The sequence below is a fragment of the Symphalangus syndactylus genome, chromosome 3 (genome assembly GCF_028878055.3).
Source record: "Symphalangus syndactylus isolate Jambi chromosome 3, NHGRI_mSymSyn1-v2.1_pri, whole genome shotgun sequence".
Classification (NCBI taxonomy): domain Eukaryota; kingdom Metazoa; phylum Chordata; class Mammalia; order Primates; family Hylobatidae; genus Symphalangus; species Symphalangus syndactylus.
Genome location: NC_072425.2, coordinates 19,257,315 through 19,274,910, shown reverse-complemented (window position 1 = coordinate 19,274,910; position 17,596 = coordinate 19,257,315). Strand labels below are relative to the sequence as shown.

The following is a 17,596-nucleotide window of genomic DNA, read 5'->3' as shown; positions in this document are numbered from 1 at the left end:
AACTGGATTAGTCCTGACACAGATAGCTGGTCATCTTGACTACTTCTGCACACTTCTCACTCCCTAGAATGTCCAGACAGTACTCCCAGATTGCAGGTTTGCCCAGTTTAGAATCAACACATACCCTCTTTGGGGGAAGTAAAAAGTTGATCTGTTCAAAGAGGGTGGGAAACTATACCAACATACAGACAGTATAAGATTGCAATCAATTCAATTGCTCCAAACCACAAACCTGCGAGCTTCAGAAGTATGCTAGCTTCAGAAGCAGGAACCCAATAGTTCACAAGGCGGGTAGAATTCTAAATTCTGCAGCTTAAATTTGGAGTTTTAATTACATGATTGATGCTTAAATTAATTAATTGCAAAGTGTATGCTAATTGTTTAATTGGTTGCTTGATCATCATTTTTTGAATTAAATGAGTTGATTTACCAAGTTTATTGATTGGATGTGACAATGAATTATTTCACTGACTACCTGATTTGCAATTTTCCCAATTAATTCACAAATCTTTAGCTGCAACTCTGCTTATTGAAAGAGAGGGAGCCTACTTCAGGTGATCTATACTCAGTGAGTCTGTCATGACTAAGAGATATTTATTATAAAAAACAGGTAATAAGGACAAATTAAAATTAATGGAAACTGTAAAATTTGCTAAATGGATTGATAACAAGAAAGTAATCTAGCTATGTTTGTCACTTTACATTTCAGGTATTTGCAATGCTGTTAAGATATTTAAAATTCATCTCTGAATGGCATGGGAAACTTTTGGATCTCTGCAACAGGGTACTAACTTAAACACAAAACAATTACAGAGGCAAAAGAAAGCACTTTGGTTGAGGAAAATGTCATGGTATACTGCCTAAGAGAGCTCTGTGGTCAGAACGAGTTCAAATTTCAGCTCCATGGCTCATGGCTATGTGATTTCAGAGAATAAGCTTCACCTCGAGTTTCAGTTTCCACTTCTATAAAAAAGGTATAATTGCCCCTCAGAGGTTGTAAAGATTAGATGAGATAATATATGTAGTGTCTGGCATGTAACAGAAGTAAAAAATAAATGGGAAGGTAACTATAATAAGAAAGTCATATGGAAACTAACTTATAGTTGCACCAATCCTTAAACACAAATTGTGGATGCGTATTAGAGCAACAATGCAACTGAGCAGCATGTTCTATGTACACACATCTGTAACGGGAGTCAACATGTCCACTGTGTTCCAACCTTGGGGTCACTGAGCCCCCAGGGTTTTATGAACAGGGCAGACATGGATGGAACAAGCAACAGACAGCACAGATTATTTATTGCCATGTAAATCAACCTGAGGAATGTTTGATTCTCCAGCACCACAGAGGTTCAGGGGCAAATAATAAGCCTACTGATCAAAGCAGAAAAGTCCAACAATGATATCAGAAGAATTCTGCTTTGATTGTTAAGGGACACCCCCAAATCCTCTCAAAACAAATTCAATAAATATCACAGGCTAAGATTTGAGATGCAACAGGTTCACTGCCAAGTGCTACTATTCTCCCCAATTCTTAAATATGAAGTGTGAAATCATTCATTCAAAACACATTTGTAAAGTGTCCCCCTGGGCTGTGGCCTGTCCTGAGCACCAGGAACAGAGGAAGGAAAAGAAGACTGATTCCTGCCATATTATACAAGACGAATAGAAGCCTCTTCTAGGTCATCAGTAAAATCTAGCAGCAAATAGTGCTCCAACTCCTCTGACCCCTTAATTGAAAAGCTGAGGAGATAATGACTAAAATTCTATATTCTACACATGGACATATTGGTTCCTTTGGTGCTTCTATAAAGGAATCATTAGTAAAAGAAGCTACTGTTATATTTTGACTTCTAAAACTGCTTCGGGACTCCAAATGAGTACTAGCACAATACCAGCAGTATCATTAGCTACAGTTATTGAGTACTATGAGCCAGACACTCTGCAAAGAGGCTTAGATATGTAAGCTCACTGAAACTTCACATCAACTTTGTAAATGAATCATTTATCATTTCTATTTTACAAATTAGATAACTGAGCCTCAATAGGATTAGGTGGCTTGCTCAAGATTAAACAGCATGTAAGTGATAGGGCTGAGATTCAAATCCAGGCAGCCAAGAGCTGTCCCTCTTGACCCCCACCCATTCCTTTGCCAAAGCCATAGTGTGCAAGACTTCCTGAGGCACTTGGGAACCCAATCACCTATGGAAATATGACACATTTTGATGAGATGGAGGAAACCATGACATATTACTTATAAAAAGTTAGATTTAATTCAACCTCCTTGCTTTTACAGATGGGAAATGGAGGCAGAGAAAAGAGGGATAACATGCTCATGATCACCCAATTAAACAGAGGCAAAGCTGGTCTCGAAAACGCTGGTCTCCCCACTTCTTGTCCATTATTCTTTAAACAAATAAAAAACTGGTGGACTTTGAAATAGGGAGAGAAAAAAAAGGGGGCAGCTCTGGTCCCTGCCTCAGGAAATCTCCCGATACAGACATCTCAGAGTTTACAACACAATGGAAACAGGGGCACTTCCCATGACATAGTTTGGTGGAAAGAACAGGGATTTTGCAGACACATCTGGTTTTAATGCTAACTCAAATTCTTAGACCAAATCTCTTTGAGCTCCATTTTCTTATCTGCAAAACAGCTTTCCTTGATTTCTCTAGGAGAATAGCTTGGATCTCCAAAATTCAAGCAATTCTCCTTTGTGGTCTTACAAAATTTGGTCAATATTTCTGTATATCAATAATCATATTGCCTTTTCCTATTTCTGCATCTGTATTCTAAAGAGCAAGGATTCTTTTATTACCTCTCCATACTTACTAAAGAGTAAAATGACTGGCATTTAGAAGGTACTTAACAAACATTTGTTGAATAAATGAAGATATGAATGTGTAGACTGAATCACTCTATGAAAAAAGCAAAGGGTATTATTATTATTTTTGAGATGGAGTCTTGCTCTTGTCACCCAGGCTAGAGTGCAATGGCACAATCTCTGCTCACTGAAACCTCTGCCTCCTGGTTTCAAGCGATTCTCCTGCCTCAGCCTCCCGAGTGGGATTATAGGTGACTGCCACCACACCTGGCTAATTTTTGTATTTTTAGTAGAGACAGGGTTTCACCATGTTGGCCAGGCTGGTTTCGAACTCCTGACCTCGTGATCCACCCGCCTCGGCCTCTCAAAGTGCTGGGATTATAGGCGTGAGCCACCATGCCCGACCAGCAAAGGGTATTATTAATGAGGTATGTGTTAACGAGAAGAGGGGAAGTAATAACCTTTTCTTTTTGTGTTCTTGCTTTTCACAGTGATATCTGTTAACCAAATAGGGCTTTCTAGGCAATGCACATGTCAAAGATTGTAATTCAAGACTAGAGGAGAAGGCAGCACAGGAAGAGGTGAGGATGAAAGGGGAATTTTTATAGTCCATCAAGATATGAATACTGGCATCTCACTTTTTATGGAGAAAAAACAGTGAGAAATGATGATACTATGTAAAAATTTTCAATTGTCACACATGAAAAGACTAGAAATAAATGTACCAAATGGGTTAAATTTACACATACATTTAAGTAACGAGCCCTCTTTTCCTTCTAATTTTATATACTTTCCAAATATCCTGAGTACACATAACTTTTATTTTCCTTTCTTTATAAAAGATTTATTTTTGATAAAGGTAGCACATTTTTATTGTGCACAATTTAGAAATGTGAAGCAGTATGAAGAATGCAGGGAAATCTCTTAGCCCGCCACACAGAGAATCACTTGTCCTGGAGACCCTGAGCATTAGTCAGCCTCACTCACGTCCCCTTGTTCCTAAGTGGTCATTTTCTCTACCGAGTTCTGGAATTATGAAGGAAGTAATCATATCTACCGCACAAGGGTCTTGTAAGGATTGAATGATTGAATTTATTGCACAGTGCCTGCATGAAGAAAGATTCTCATTTTGCTAAGATTTCTTCCACCGCCCTTAAGCTTCCGATTATGCAGAAGCTGGATTAACTATCTCACAGTAGCATGGTAGATAGCATGAGACAGAGAGACCTAAAAAGTCTTGTTTCTGAGTCACCACCAGAGAAAGAGGAATGATCAAAAGAACAATGAACAAGTATAGAATAACTGGATCCACAGGAAGAGACTTAATTTTAGAGTTGGGTTGGCATAAAACGAGCAGTACCTTTCATGGGACCAGGAAGTCTCCAAGAGAACTGGAAGTTTAAACAATGAATGGATGCAAAATAGAGCCTGCTGCCAAAAGAGAGGTGGGTGTGGGGGTGTACAGGGCAGAATATATATGATACATAAATCATATCTCCAAATCTTTAATGAGTACAACTTTCACTTACTCATGTTCCATCAAATGAGGTTAAAATTTTCCATTAAAAAATTTATTTCATTGAATTGTTCAGCCAATATTCATTTTATGTTCAAAGGCCAGTATAGCTTTCACAAAGTGACAGAAGCCTGTAGCCCATATATAGATAGCATTTAATCCATATGTGAAAATTCAGGAGCATTCCAGGAAGCATCCCAGATTTCTCCCAAATGTGATCTGGCATGTTCAATTTACATACTCATAAAAATTCACTCATCCTCGGAAAATGTAAAACACACTTAAGTATGATGACCAGATAGATGAATGCTTAGTTTTTTTTTTTTACATGAAAAATAAAAGAGCACATGATTTTTAAATGTCCAGAACTCTCATTACTTGGGCTTTGGTGTTTATTTTGATGAGAAAATCAACATTAATAGTGTACTGGGCATTAGCAAGGGAAAAAAGGTCATGAGGATTGCAGCTCAGAAGCTGATCTCTCTGAAATCAGAGAAAAGGCTTTTAAGGTGATCAAGATTTCCTTTTCTCCAAAACCCCTCAGGAAGGTGAGGTCCAAAAAAACCTCAGGAAGTTAGATAACTTCCTGATCCTCAGTTTCTCTCCTGCAAAAAAAAAAAAAAGGTTATTATCTATAACTTACAGAGATGTTGTAAGGAATAAAATAATACACTTGAAGTGCTTAGCATGTGGTGTAACACATAGTAGGCCCTCTAGTGTGTATCTACCAACCCATTAACTAGTAGTGTGGTGACTAGCAATTGGGAAATGTTGATAATGGGTTTTCTTTCTGTCTAGGTCACTGAACAAAATGTATGCAATAATTCCACATCTGTCACTTAAATAAAATACATCAGCAGGTTGAGAAATCTAACTTGGTGATTTTTACTGAATAAAATTCTATATACAGTCAGAAGCTTATTTTAGCAGATACCTGAAGAAGGGCCTCCTTGGCAGGGCAAGGGTAGAGAATTTCAGTCCAGATCTTTAAATGTTCCTATGTTCTCTCACCCATTCCACAAATTATTCATTGAGTATTTGCTATGTGTTAAGCATTGTGTATGGACTGAGGAATACAAGCCCATAAAATAGACACAGTCCAGACTCAAAACTATCCTACTACAACTTATAAGACTTCTTGCTGGGTGTGGTGACTCACATCTATAATCCTAGCACTTTGGGAGGTCAAGGCAGGCAGATTGCTTGAGCCCAGGGGTTTGAGACTACCCTGGGCAACATGGTGAAACCCTATCTCTATAAAAAATACAAAAATTAGCTGGGTGTGGTGGCACATGCTTGTAGTCCCAGCTACTTAGGAGGTGAGGTGCGAAGATAGCTTGAGCCTGGGAGGATGAGGCTGCCGTGAGCTGCGACTGCACCCCTGCAGCAGTGTGGCAACAGAGTGAGACACTGTCTTGAAAAAGAGAAAGAAAAAGAAACAAGACTTCTTCATTCATTTGGATGTCTCTCAAGTAATCTCTGCATTCATTACACCCAAAACTGAACTCCACTCACACTGAGAAACCTATTTCTGTAGGATATCCCATTTCAACCTTGCCATCCGCACAGTTCTTCAATGTCCACCCAGTCTTAGGCCTCTCTTTTCATTCATCCATGCTAGAAGTTTTAATTAATATTTACGTAGATGACTCCTAAATTCATATTTCCAGCTCATATCTCTCCCCTCTAAACTCCAGACAAGAAAATACAAGTGACTACTTGAACACTTTGTTTAGATCTAGCAAAGCCACCTCAAACTAACAGGCAGAAAACCAAACTCATGCTGCTCCTATCCCTCCTAGTCACACAGCAAGCCCCAACAAAACCTGCTGTTCCCATGCTAGCTATTTCAGTGAAGAGCACCACAGTGCATCACGGTGTGTGAGTATGAAGCCTCTCCTCTGCCACACTCGCCATATTGAGTTCAGCCCAAGTCCTTGTGAATTCCATTTCTCAAATACTCCCAGAATCTGTCCACTTCTCTCAATCCCCACTGTGACCCCTGCCTACCTCTTGGTCTCATTCTGTCAGAGGCGTGTGAGTCACAGCAACTCCCATCTTCAATAGAGCTGGGTAAAATGAGGCTGAAACCTACTGGGCTGCATTCCCAGATGGTTAAGGCATTCGGATGAGATAGGAGGTCAGCACAAAATACAGGTCATAAAGACACTGCTGATAAAAGGTTGCAGTAATGGAGCCAGCTAACCACTGAAACCAAAATGGCAACAAGAGTGACCTCTGGTCATCCTCACTGCTACACTCCCAACAGCGCCATGACAGTTTACAAATGCCATGGCAAGATCAGAAAGTTGCCCTATATGGTCTAAGAAGGGGAGGCATGAATAATCCACTGTTGTTTAGCATATCAGCAAGAAATAACTATAAAAATAGGCAAACAGCAGTCGGGGCTACTCTGTCTATGGAGTAGCCATTCTTTTATTCCTTTTTTTTCTTAATAAACTTGCTTTCACTTTGCACTGTGGACTCGCCCTGAATTCTTTCTTGTGTGAGATCCAAGAACCCTCTCTTAGAGTCTGGATCAGGACCCCTGTCCTGTAACATCTTCCTGGTGATCATGAAGGGACTATAGTGAGAAAACCTTGACCCAATGGCTACCTTTGGGTAAATGATGGGGTCCTGTAACATCTTTCTGGCAATGACAGAAGCGACTATACTGCAGAAACCCCTGACCCAACAAAAGCTAACTTTGGGTAAGTGGTGGGGTCTGGTAACATCTTTCTCACAAACCACAAAAGGGACAATACTGAGGAGACCCTCCGACGCAAAGGAAATAGACTGGAGCACCGATGGGACAACTTTGGGTAAGTGATGGGGCACCCGGGTAAAGAATGAGATTGGTAAAGAATGAGACTGGGGTAGAGGCCCAACTTAGGGGAGTTAGAGTCTCTCCCAAGACAGAGTGGGCTAGAGTCCCCTCTTAATAAAAGGCAAGGACGCCTGACTGACCTTGGGTTAGAGGCCCAACTTAGGAGGGTTAAAGTCCCTTCTAAGATTTAGGGGGTTAAAGGCCCCTCTCGGTAAAGTCCTTGGATAAGAACAGGTTTGGCACTATGGGATGTTAACTGCTATTCTCTTTGGATTAATCTGCCTTGCACTCTTTGCTGATGACTGTGGATGACAGGGTTAGGCATGTACAGGATCGTGGGATATGAGGAGCTTTTTCCTCCCTAAAAGGGGAAACTTCAGAGCTGATGGGACTGCTGGAAAAGGTCCGTTTGCAACCAACAAGCAGCCGCCTGAACTTTTCATTGTCGGCTGCAATGAGTGGGTCTTTTACCTGGCCTTCCTAAGCTCTTCACCTTCCCCACCCTGTCACAGGCAATACTTTCCTTCTGTACTTTTCCTTTCCTTTCTTTTCTGTTACTCAGGGCAACCACCCTGCCCAGCTACCACATGTTGAAACTCTAAGTCAGAGGTTGGATTAAAGATGATGCCCATCTGAGGGCAAATTTAAGCCTTGTCAGTTTGATATTGGGTGCTAAGCAGAGTGGCTAATGTCTATGTTTTATCACATGTATTTTGCTCTAGCTAGAATGAAAAAAAATAATTTTCCTTTATGATGCAGCTTGGCCCCCAGGGCGATGGTGCTGCAAGCTGGATCACTGGGGCCACTCAGGGAAAGGGAATCCAGAAGCCTGGCAGGCTGACAAAAGGGTAAGAATTTCTTTCCAGTCAGATTTTTGGCTTCTTCTCTGTGCAAACGGGTGAATGAATGGTTTAAAAAAAAAAAAAAAAAAAAATCAGTGTTTATCTCCTCCGTAAAGCTTTGATTAATGTGAAAAAGAATTCTAAGGCTAGTCTTAAGCTGGTGTATTTTGTGCTATGAATTAGTCGTTCTGTGTCAAGGGGTACTTCAGGGTAAAACATGGGCTTAGAACACCTGTAAGCCCACTTTTCCAGACAAGCCAGCAAGTTGGTCAGTAACAAACTTGAATACAGGTCCCTAAAACAAAAAAACTGGATGACGTCTGCATCTTGTTTTATGCCCTTGGGAGCTTGACCTTTTAACCACGTGGCAGTACTTTCTCCTGGTCTCTGCCTTCCAGGGAACAGGAATTTTAGGGTTCATGTCATAGTTAGCTCTAAAAATCCTATTAAATAGTTAAAAGCCTTTGCAAGCTCAAAATGAACTACTCTAGACTCCTTCTGGGAAAGGAAATGGAGACTGCCCCATGCTATCGCTCAGTAGCTAAGGTTTTTTTGCACTTTCACAGTGGTGGTCCGGGTTCAATTCCCCACCTAGGAAGTAAGTCGTTTCTGCTTTAATATCTGCGTGACCTTGTCTATTCTCTTCTCCTCCGTGGACTATCTTAATTTTCCTTCCTCTGAATACCTGGGAGGTTACCTTTGGTAAAATTCAAAAGCCAGAAATATCAGCTGCTTGGCATAAGAAATTCTAAAAGGACGTTATTAGAGGGTGCTACGGTTAAAATCAGTTTAATTAAAAGTGGATATTCAAGCTCTAACAGCCTCCTTGGGAAAAACAGGAAGCACCAGAGACCCCTTTCCTGGCCCTGTTCTTCCAAGGGCTCCACCCTAAAGCCAGTAATCCAATCAAGAAACTTAAAAACTGGCAAATGAAAAATCTTACAACTACTGTAGTAATCTTCTGTCTTTCTGTGTAGCTACATATGTGTTGTGTGTAATGTTTATATAAAAGAGCTCTAATTGGCTTAAACAAAAATAAGCACTTAAATCAAATATTTTAAAAGTAAAATAAAAACTGTAATGCCTTTTAGTTCATGTAACTTTAGTAATCTTTGGAAAATGAAAACAGCTTTAAAAATGACTGATAAAATAAAAATGTTTAGTCTAAATTATGCAGGTCAGATATTAAGTTGGCTAAATGCTTTAAGGTCATGAACTGCTTCTTTAACTTTTAAAAATTGTTTAATTTACCTACCTTAAAGCCATTAAATTCTAGATAAGGCCTGGGGACATGTGGAATTAGCCATGTCCCCTAGCTATACAAAGAAGATTACAAAGAAAGATATTTTACATAAGAAGGGATCTTGTATGGTAAATTCTTGTCCTAAAGTAAAATAACTGGTTGTTTAAAAGGAGGGAGGTTTAGGGCAAGTTAGAAAGTCCAAGAGTCTCAAATGGTATGGGTAAATCATGAAAAAATTTGTGAAAGGGAATTTATGCAAGAAATGTTGCACAATTCAAAGGTTGTTAGGTCTGCTAAATGCTTCAAAAATGCCACTATGGTTCTTAATGTACAACTTGCCTGCTTTACAGCTAGGTAAGGCCTGGGGACATGTGGAGTTAGCTACATCCCTAGCTATGCTGGAGTCAGACCTTATTTGCACTTCCACCTGGTGTGTCCTAGGCAGGCTCCACACCTAGTGTAGAATTAAAATCTCAAACTTACCAAAGTTTTCACCAAAAATAAAAGTTGCTAAGAGTTAACATTATAACATGCAATTGACACTACTGAAACAATTTTACATGCAATGTATAAAGAAAGTAAAATTTGTTTTTGGTGAAAGATTATAAGAAATCATGGGAATGTGAATTTTTTTTTCTGCCTAAAGTATCAAAGGATTGTTTTAAGTAAGAAAAAAAAACTAAAGGTTTAAACAAGTTGTGAAAGGTTTATAAAAAGTAATTGTAAGAGATTATGTGTGTGAACATATTGGCTAAAGTTAAAGGGGTACTATTCAGTTTTTCCATGAATTAAATTTTAGAATAAAAGCACAACAGGTTTTTCTTAGAGCACTCATCTGCTCTTTCACACACACACACACACACACACACACACACACAAAGTAAAGGGTTATAAAGGTTTATAAGAATCTTAACTTAGGGTAAAACATTAAAATTCAGTAAATATGTCTAAAAGATTTTATTAAAAATTGCATTTAACATTAATAGTACATTAATATAAAGGTGAAATCTGGCTTATTTGGTATAAAATTCATACATTATCAAATGTAAAATGGTGTTTTGCTTTCTTTGGACTATATGTGCATAAATGTGTTATTGGTATATGTTCCAAATTATGGGAAACTCCTATAATTCTAATATAACTTAGTGTATGTAATTAATCATTATAATTGTTATGTAAAATTTTGTGTGCCACAGAAGTAACCAAATTTCCTTCTCAATTGTGGCTTTAATAGTGGCTGTCCTAAAACTTTTTATCATCCATAGACCATTGTTGTCTTGTTTTAATCCTCTTTAGAACATGGTTTATAATTAACTATAGAACTCTAGCAGGTGTTCTTAAATGCAGGTTTCTAATAACTTTGGAAATTGTTAAGATTGGAAAAGAGGAAACAACTTTTAAAACTCTTATGAAGAGCTGGAATGTTCATGAATATCAAATAGAACAGAAGTTAACTGAATTAACTGGACCAATAGAAAACTAACATAATCTTTTTAACTTTGCTTAAATGCTGCTGACTTGGCCAGGTGCAGTGGCTCATGCCTGTAATCCTAGCACTTTGGGAGGCCAAGGCAGGTGGATCACCTGAGGTCAGGAGTTCGAGACGAGCCTGGCCAACACAATGGTGAAACCCCATCTTTACTAAAAAATACAAAAATTAGCCAGGTGTGGTGGTGCGCGCCTGTAATCCCAGCTATTCGGGAGGCTGAGGAAGGAGAATCGCTTGAACCTGGGAGGCGGAGATTGCAGTGAGCCAAGATCGCGCCACTGCACTCCAGCCTGCTTGACAGGAGTGAGACTCTATCTCAAAATAAATAAATAAATAAATAAAATATGCTGCTGATCCTTTGTTTTTCAGAGTCAAGGAAACTTTTCATTTGAGCTATTTACGGCTTTTAGCAATTAAGTAAAGTATACTCCTGTAAATAAAATTTGGAGCATATTTTCTTCTCTCTACCTGATTTCTCCAAAATTTGGAAACTATTTGTGAGCATTCTTAATTTATGGCAATATAGTTATTTGCATAAGTGCAATAAAAATCTGTTTTCTTTTATAACAGAACACAATTGAAGAAACTAGTTATTTTACCAAGGCTTTAACTGGAATGGTGTGTATAAGGTTTCTGACCTGTGATAAGTAAAGAATGTCACTTTCTAGCAGGTCCAGAAGCCCCAAGTTATCTTGGGACCTCAAGAGGAGAGGAATTTACTCAGCTAGTAGGTATTTGAGGGTACAAAACCATGGCTGAGCTTGGTTTTAAGCCATCCCCATCAAGCTACCAATGACTTTCTTCACAGAATTGGAAAAAACTACTTTAAAGTTCATATGGAACCAAAAAAGAGCCCGCATCGCCAAGTCAATCCTAAGCCAAAAGAACAAAGCTGGAGGCATCACGCTACCTGACTTTAAACTATACTACAAGGCTACAGTAACCAAAACAGCATGGTACTGGTACCACAACAGAGACATAGATCAATGGAACAGAACAGAGCCCTCAGAAATGATGCCGCATAGCTACAACTATCTGATCTTTGACAAACCTGACAAAAACAAGAAATGGGGAAAGGATTCCCTATTTAATAAATGGTGCTGGGAAAACTGGCTAGCCATATGTAGAAAGCTGCAACTGGATCCCTTCCTTACACCTTATACAAAAATTAATTCAAGATGGATTAAAGACTTATATGTTAGACCTAAAACCATTAAAATCCTACAAGAAAACCTAGGCAATACCATTCAGGACATAGGCGTGGGCAAGGACTTCATGTCTAAAACACCAAAAGCAATGGCAACAAAAGCCAAAATCGACAAATGGGATCTCATTAAACTAAAGAGCTTCTGCACAGCAAAAGAAACTATCATCAGAGTGAACAGGCAACCTACACAATGGGAGAAAATTTTTGCAACCTACTCATCTGACAAAGGGCTAATATCCAGAGTCTACAATGAACTCAAACAAATTTACAAGAAAAAAACAAACAACCCCATCAAAAAGTGGGCAGAGGACATGAACAGACACTTCTCAAAAGAAGACATTTATGCAGCCAAAAAACACATGAAGAAATGCTCCTCATCACTGGCCATCAGAGAAATGCAAATCAAAACCACAGTGAGATACCATCTCACACCAGTTAGAATGGCCATCATTAAAAAATCAGGAAACAACAGGTGCTGGAGAGGATGTGGAGAAATAGGAACACTTTTACACTGTTGGTGGGACTGTAAACTAGTTCAACCATTGTGGAAGTCAGTGTGGCGATTCCTCAGGGATCTAGAACTAGAAATACCATTTGACCCAGCCATCCCATTACTGGGTATATACCCAAAGGACTATAAATCATGCTGCTATAAAGACACATGCACACGTATGTTTATTGCGGCACTATTCACAATAGCAAAGAGTTGGAACCAACCCAAATGTCCAACAACGATAGACTGGATTAAGAAAATGTGGCACATATACACCATGGAATACTATGCAGCCATAAAAAATGATGAGTTCGTGTCCTTTGTAGGGACATGGATGAAACTGGAAAACATCATTCTCAGTAAACTATCGCAAGGACAAAAAACCAAACACCGCATGTTCTCACTCATAGGTGGGAATTGAACAATGAGAACTCATGGACACAGGAAGGGGAACATCACGCTCCGGGGACTGTTGTGGGGTGGGGGGAGGGGGGAGGGACAGCATTAGGAGATACGTCTAATGCTAAATGACGAGTTAATGGGTGCAGGAAATCAACATGGCACATGGATACATATGTAACAAACCTGCACATTGTGCACATGTACCCTAAAACCCTAAAGTATAATAAAAAAAAAAAAAAAAGAAATCTTAACTAAGATTCCTTCTATGCAACAGAGTTCCATCAAAGTCAATTTTAAAAGAGCCTATGTGAAAAATAATTATTCTTGCTGCACTTTATACAAATAATTGGGCCAAGTATAATAAAGCAAATCAGTCTTACCATGATTTGTCTTTAGTAAAAATGAAAAACTGGAGAATGAAATATTATGTTTCAAGAACTATGGTACACTTGCTATTAAATTCTAGTCTCATTAGTTGTTTTTAAGTTTGTTTCTGCAATTTAGGCTAACCCTGCTTATTCCGGTGAACCAATGATGATCTCTGACTTCTGCTCAGAAGAAACAAGAGGGATAGGTAATGTAAAAATCTGGATCAGTATTCTAATTCTGGGCACATTACAATCAGCTAACAATCCCATATCAGCTTAGTTCCAACAGTTGCCCAGTTTATGTAAAGCCTTCTAATTTAGTTTACTTGGAATAACTTTACTTATTTTGCTTTACTCTTGTGGAATATACTGCTGTTACACTCTTTGTATAGGAATACAGGACAAGCTTACTGAATGTTTTCTTAAATTAAACACTTATTAATCTTCCAGATATCACCTTTTCTCAAAACTCAAGAGTTATGAATGGACCTTACCATACTGACGCTTTCTGACTGAGCTCCTGTCTACTCTGAATGCAAGAAACCCTCATAGTTAGGCAGGAATATCATAATCGCTATTCAGCCTGAAGAAGTTACAGAAGATAGATCTTCGTCCCTCTGCAACCCTTGGGATTAAGAGTTCTCTTATAAAAGGGTGGGGGGAAACATCAGAGGTGTGTGAACCAGAGCAACTCCATCTTAAATAGGAGCTGGGTAAAATGAGGCCAAAACCTACCAGGGTGCATTCTCAGACAGTTAAGGCATTCTAAGTCACAGGATGAGATAGGAGGTCAGCACAAAATAAAGGTCATAATGACCTTGCTGACAAAACAGGTTGCAGTAAAGGAGCCAGCCAAAACCCACCCAAACCAAAATGGCAACAAGAGTGATCTCTGGTCATCCTCACTGCTACACTCCCACCAGCGCCATGACAGTTTACAAATGCCATGGCAACATCAGAAAGTAACCCTATATGGTCTAAAAAGGGGAGGCATTAATAATCCACCCCTTGTTTAGCATATCAGCAAGAAATAATCATAAAAATGGGCAACCAGCAGCCCCAAGGGGTTGGCTATGGAATAGCCATTCTTTTGTTTCTTTACTTTCTTAATAAACTTGCTTTCATTTTGCACTGTGGGATCGCCCTGAATTCTTTCTTGCATGAGATCCAAAAACCCTCTTGGGGTCTGGATCAAGACTCTTGTCCTGTAACAATCCTACTCTGTTCTCCCCATTCTTTGTGCTCCAGCCACACTGACCTTCTTTTGTTCCCTGACCACAACATGCTTCCTCCAGCAATAAGGTGGCTGCCACACTGCTCCATCTGCTGGGACCCTCCCCCACCCCAATGCCTCCTGTATCACTTTCTTGGGGAATTTCTCCCTGACTTCCAGGCAAAGCTCTCATAAACAGTGTTCCTTTCCTTCAGAGCACTTAATTCAGTTTTAAAGGAAACATTATTTAGTTTAAGTATTTGAATTAATTATTTTAGTTATTTGCCCACTTCCTTCAATAGACTGTGGAATTCATGAAAGCAAGACCATGCCTGGCCCTACTCACCACTGTATACCCAGCAAAATGCCTGGTACATAGGAAACACTCAATAAATATTTGTTGAATGCATGAATTAACAGAAATGATAAGTGAAATGAGCCAGTTACAAAGTGCTTTTACCCTTGATAATTTCTTCTTCCCCAACAAACTGTACATTTTTTAGTGCAGTGATCACATTTCTCTTGTTCTCCATTTTATCCAGAATACTTAGGGTCTGAAACTCCAAAAACATTTATTAAATGAAGGAATGAAGGACTTAAGCTTCTGAGATTAAGCAGAATGCCAAGAGGAGAAGAATGAGAAAAGTATTTCTGACTACAGAAATAGCAAAAGCACTTACGGTATTGATGTTAAAAAGCTGCCAGTAAAAGAATGTGATGCCTTAGGATATATGGGAGCACAGCTGGGAGTCAGAATAGGAAGGGCCACTTCAGCTGTACTGTTTAGGTGAGTAGTTCTCATGATGACTCTAAGAAATATAAAGCAGAAGCAGCAACCCAGAAATGGGAGAAGACACAGGTGGGCATGCAGATGGTAAAAAAGGGGACTATCAAGAACATACTGAAGAGTTCAAATAACAAAGTTGTCTGGAAATACATAATGTCAGGTCAAACACTGCTAAATAATGTCCTAAGTCCACAGGGCATCAGAATATCATAACATAGTAAAATTACTTGAGTCATCAAAAAAGGACTAAATTACACTACTACTGCTGAACTACTTACTAATATTGGTTGTGGTAGTAGCTGGCTGTAGTTACAGTAGTTAGCAGGAGCAGAAATGAACATTTATTGAGCACTTGCTATGTATTTTCTCATTTTATTTTCATTACTACCCTGTTAGATAGTTTCCACCCTCATTTTATACATGAGAAAATCATATTACATGGGGCTTAAGTAATTCATTTAAAATCATCCTGCTAGTAAGCGTTAACACCAGAATTAAAACCCAGCCTGTGGCTGTGAATCTCACACTTTCAGCCACTATGTTATATTCTGATTAAGAAGGTACAGAAAGATGTTAACACAATTTAGAGAGCTCCTATGAAGAATAACTCAAATGAAGTTTGGCCAGGCATGGTGGCTCATGCCTATGATTCTAGTACTTTGGGAGGCTGAGGCAGGATGATCGTTTCAAGCCAGGAATTCAAGACCACCCCAGGCAGCAAAGCTCTTGCAAAAAATTTGTGCCGCTACAAAAAATTTTAAAAATTAGCCAAGTGTGGTGATACGCACCTATAGTTCAAGCTACTTGGGAGGCAAAGGTGGGAGGATTACTTGAGCCCAAGAGTTCAAGGCTGCAGTGAACTATAATTGCACAACCACACTCCAACATAAGCAAGAGTCTTAAAATAAATGAATAAAATGTGATGCTTTCACGCTCCGGGGACTGTTGTGGGGTGGGGGGAGGGGGGAGGGACAGCATTAGGAGATACACCTAATGCTAAATGACGAGTTAATGGGTGCAGGAAATCAACATGGCACATGGATACATATGTAACAAACCTGCACATTGTGCACATGTACCCTAAAACCCTAAAGTATAATAAAAAAAAAAAAAAAAAGAAAAAAAAAAAATGTGATGCTTAATGAGATAAGCCCTCAAATAGCTACAAAACCCACCAACTTTCCCTAAGCAGTCTAGATAGCTGAGGTCATATCAAAATGATGCTAATCCAGAGTTATCTCCAATGCATGACTATACCATGTATTGCTATATACTGGACTGTCTAATATGGTGGCCATTAAAAATGGGCAAGAGATCTCAACAGCTCACCAAAGAAGACAAACAGGTAACAAATAAGCATAGGAAGATGCTCAACATGATGTAATTAGGGAATTACAAATTAAAACAACAACATACCACTACACACCTATTAAAACAGCTAAAATTGAAAATACTGATAAAAACCAAATGCTGGTGAGGATTTGGAGCAACAACTCTCATTCCTCACTGGTGGAAATGCCAAATGGTATGACCACATTGGAAGAGAGTTTGGCAGTGTCTTATATCATAGGCTTACCATACAATTTGGCAATCACACTCCTATGTATTTGCCCAAATGAGCTGAAAACTTATATCCACATAAAAATCTGCACATGAATACTTAGTATCTTTATTCATAATTCCCCAAAATTAGAAGCAACCAAGATATCTTTCAATAGATGAATGAATAAATGAACTGTGGTAAATCCATGCAGTCCATTACTTAACAACAGTGAGAAATAAGTGCATCACAAAAAGGAAGCTTAAATGCATATTGCTAAGTGAAAAAAGCTAGTCTGAAAAGGCTACATATGGTATGATTCCAACTAGATGGCGTTCTGTAAAACACAATACTATAGAGACAGAAAAAAGGCCAGTGGTTGCCAGCGGTGGTGGGTAGGGTTGAAGAGATGGAACACAGGACATTTTTAGGGCAGTGAAGCCATTCTGTATGATACAACCATTAGAGCTGCACCAAGAGTGAACCCTAATGTATAACTACTGACTTTTGTTAATAATATTGGTTCATCAACTTTAACAAATGTACCACACTAATGCAAGATATTAGTAACAGGAGTAAAATGAGGGATTGGAAGGATATGTATGGGAACCCACTGTATTTTCTGTGCAAATTTTCTGTAAACCTAAAACTGCTCTAAAAAAAGTCTATTAAATTTTTTTTTTTTAAAAAACAAAGCATTAAAAAAAGAGTTTTTATGAGGTGAAAATCACTTACATGAGTCAAAAAAGAAAAACCTCGCAAAATTATTAACATATCTAAAACAGAAGGCAAAAGTAAAAGACTGAAGAAAGAGCAAAGAAGAGCAGGGAAAAAAAAAAGCTCAG

At 38.8% G+C, this 17,596-nt stretch overlaps 1 protein-coding gene across 11 annotated transcripts in view; it reads right to left on the bottom strand.

The window, feature by feature from the left end:
* The window catches only part of MAPKAP1 (MAPK associated protein 1), a 274,565-nt gene that overhangs the window by 127,269 nt on the left and 129,700 nt on the right, over positions 1-17,596 (bottom strand). The gene's annotated exons all lie outside the window — the stretch shown is intronic.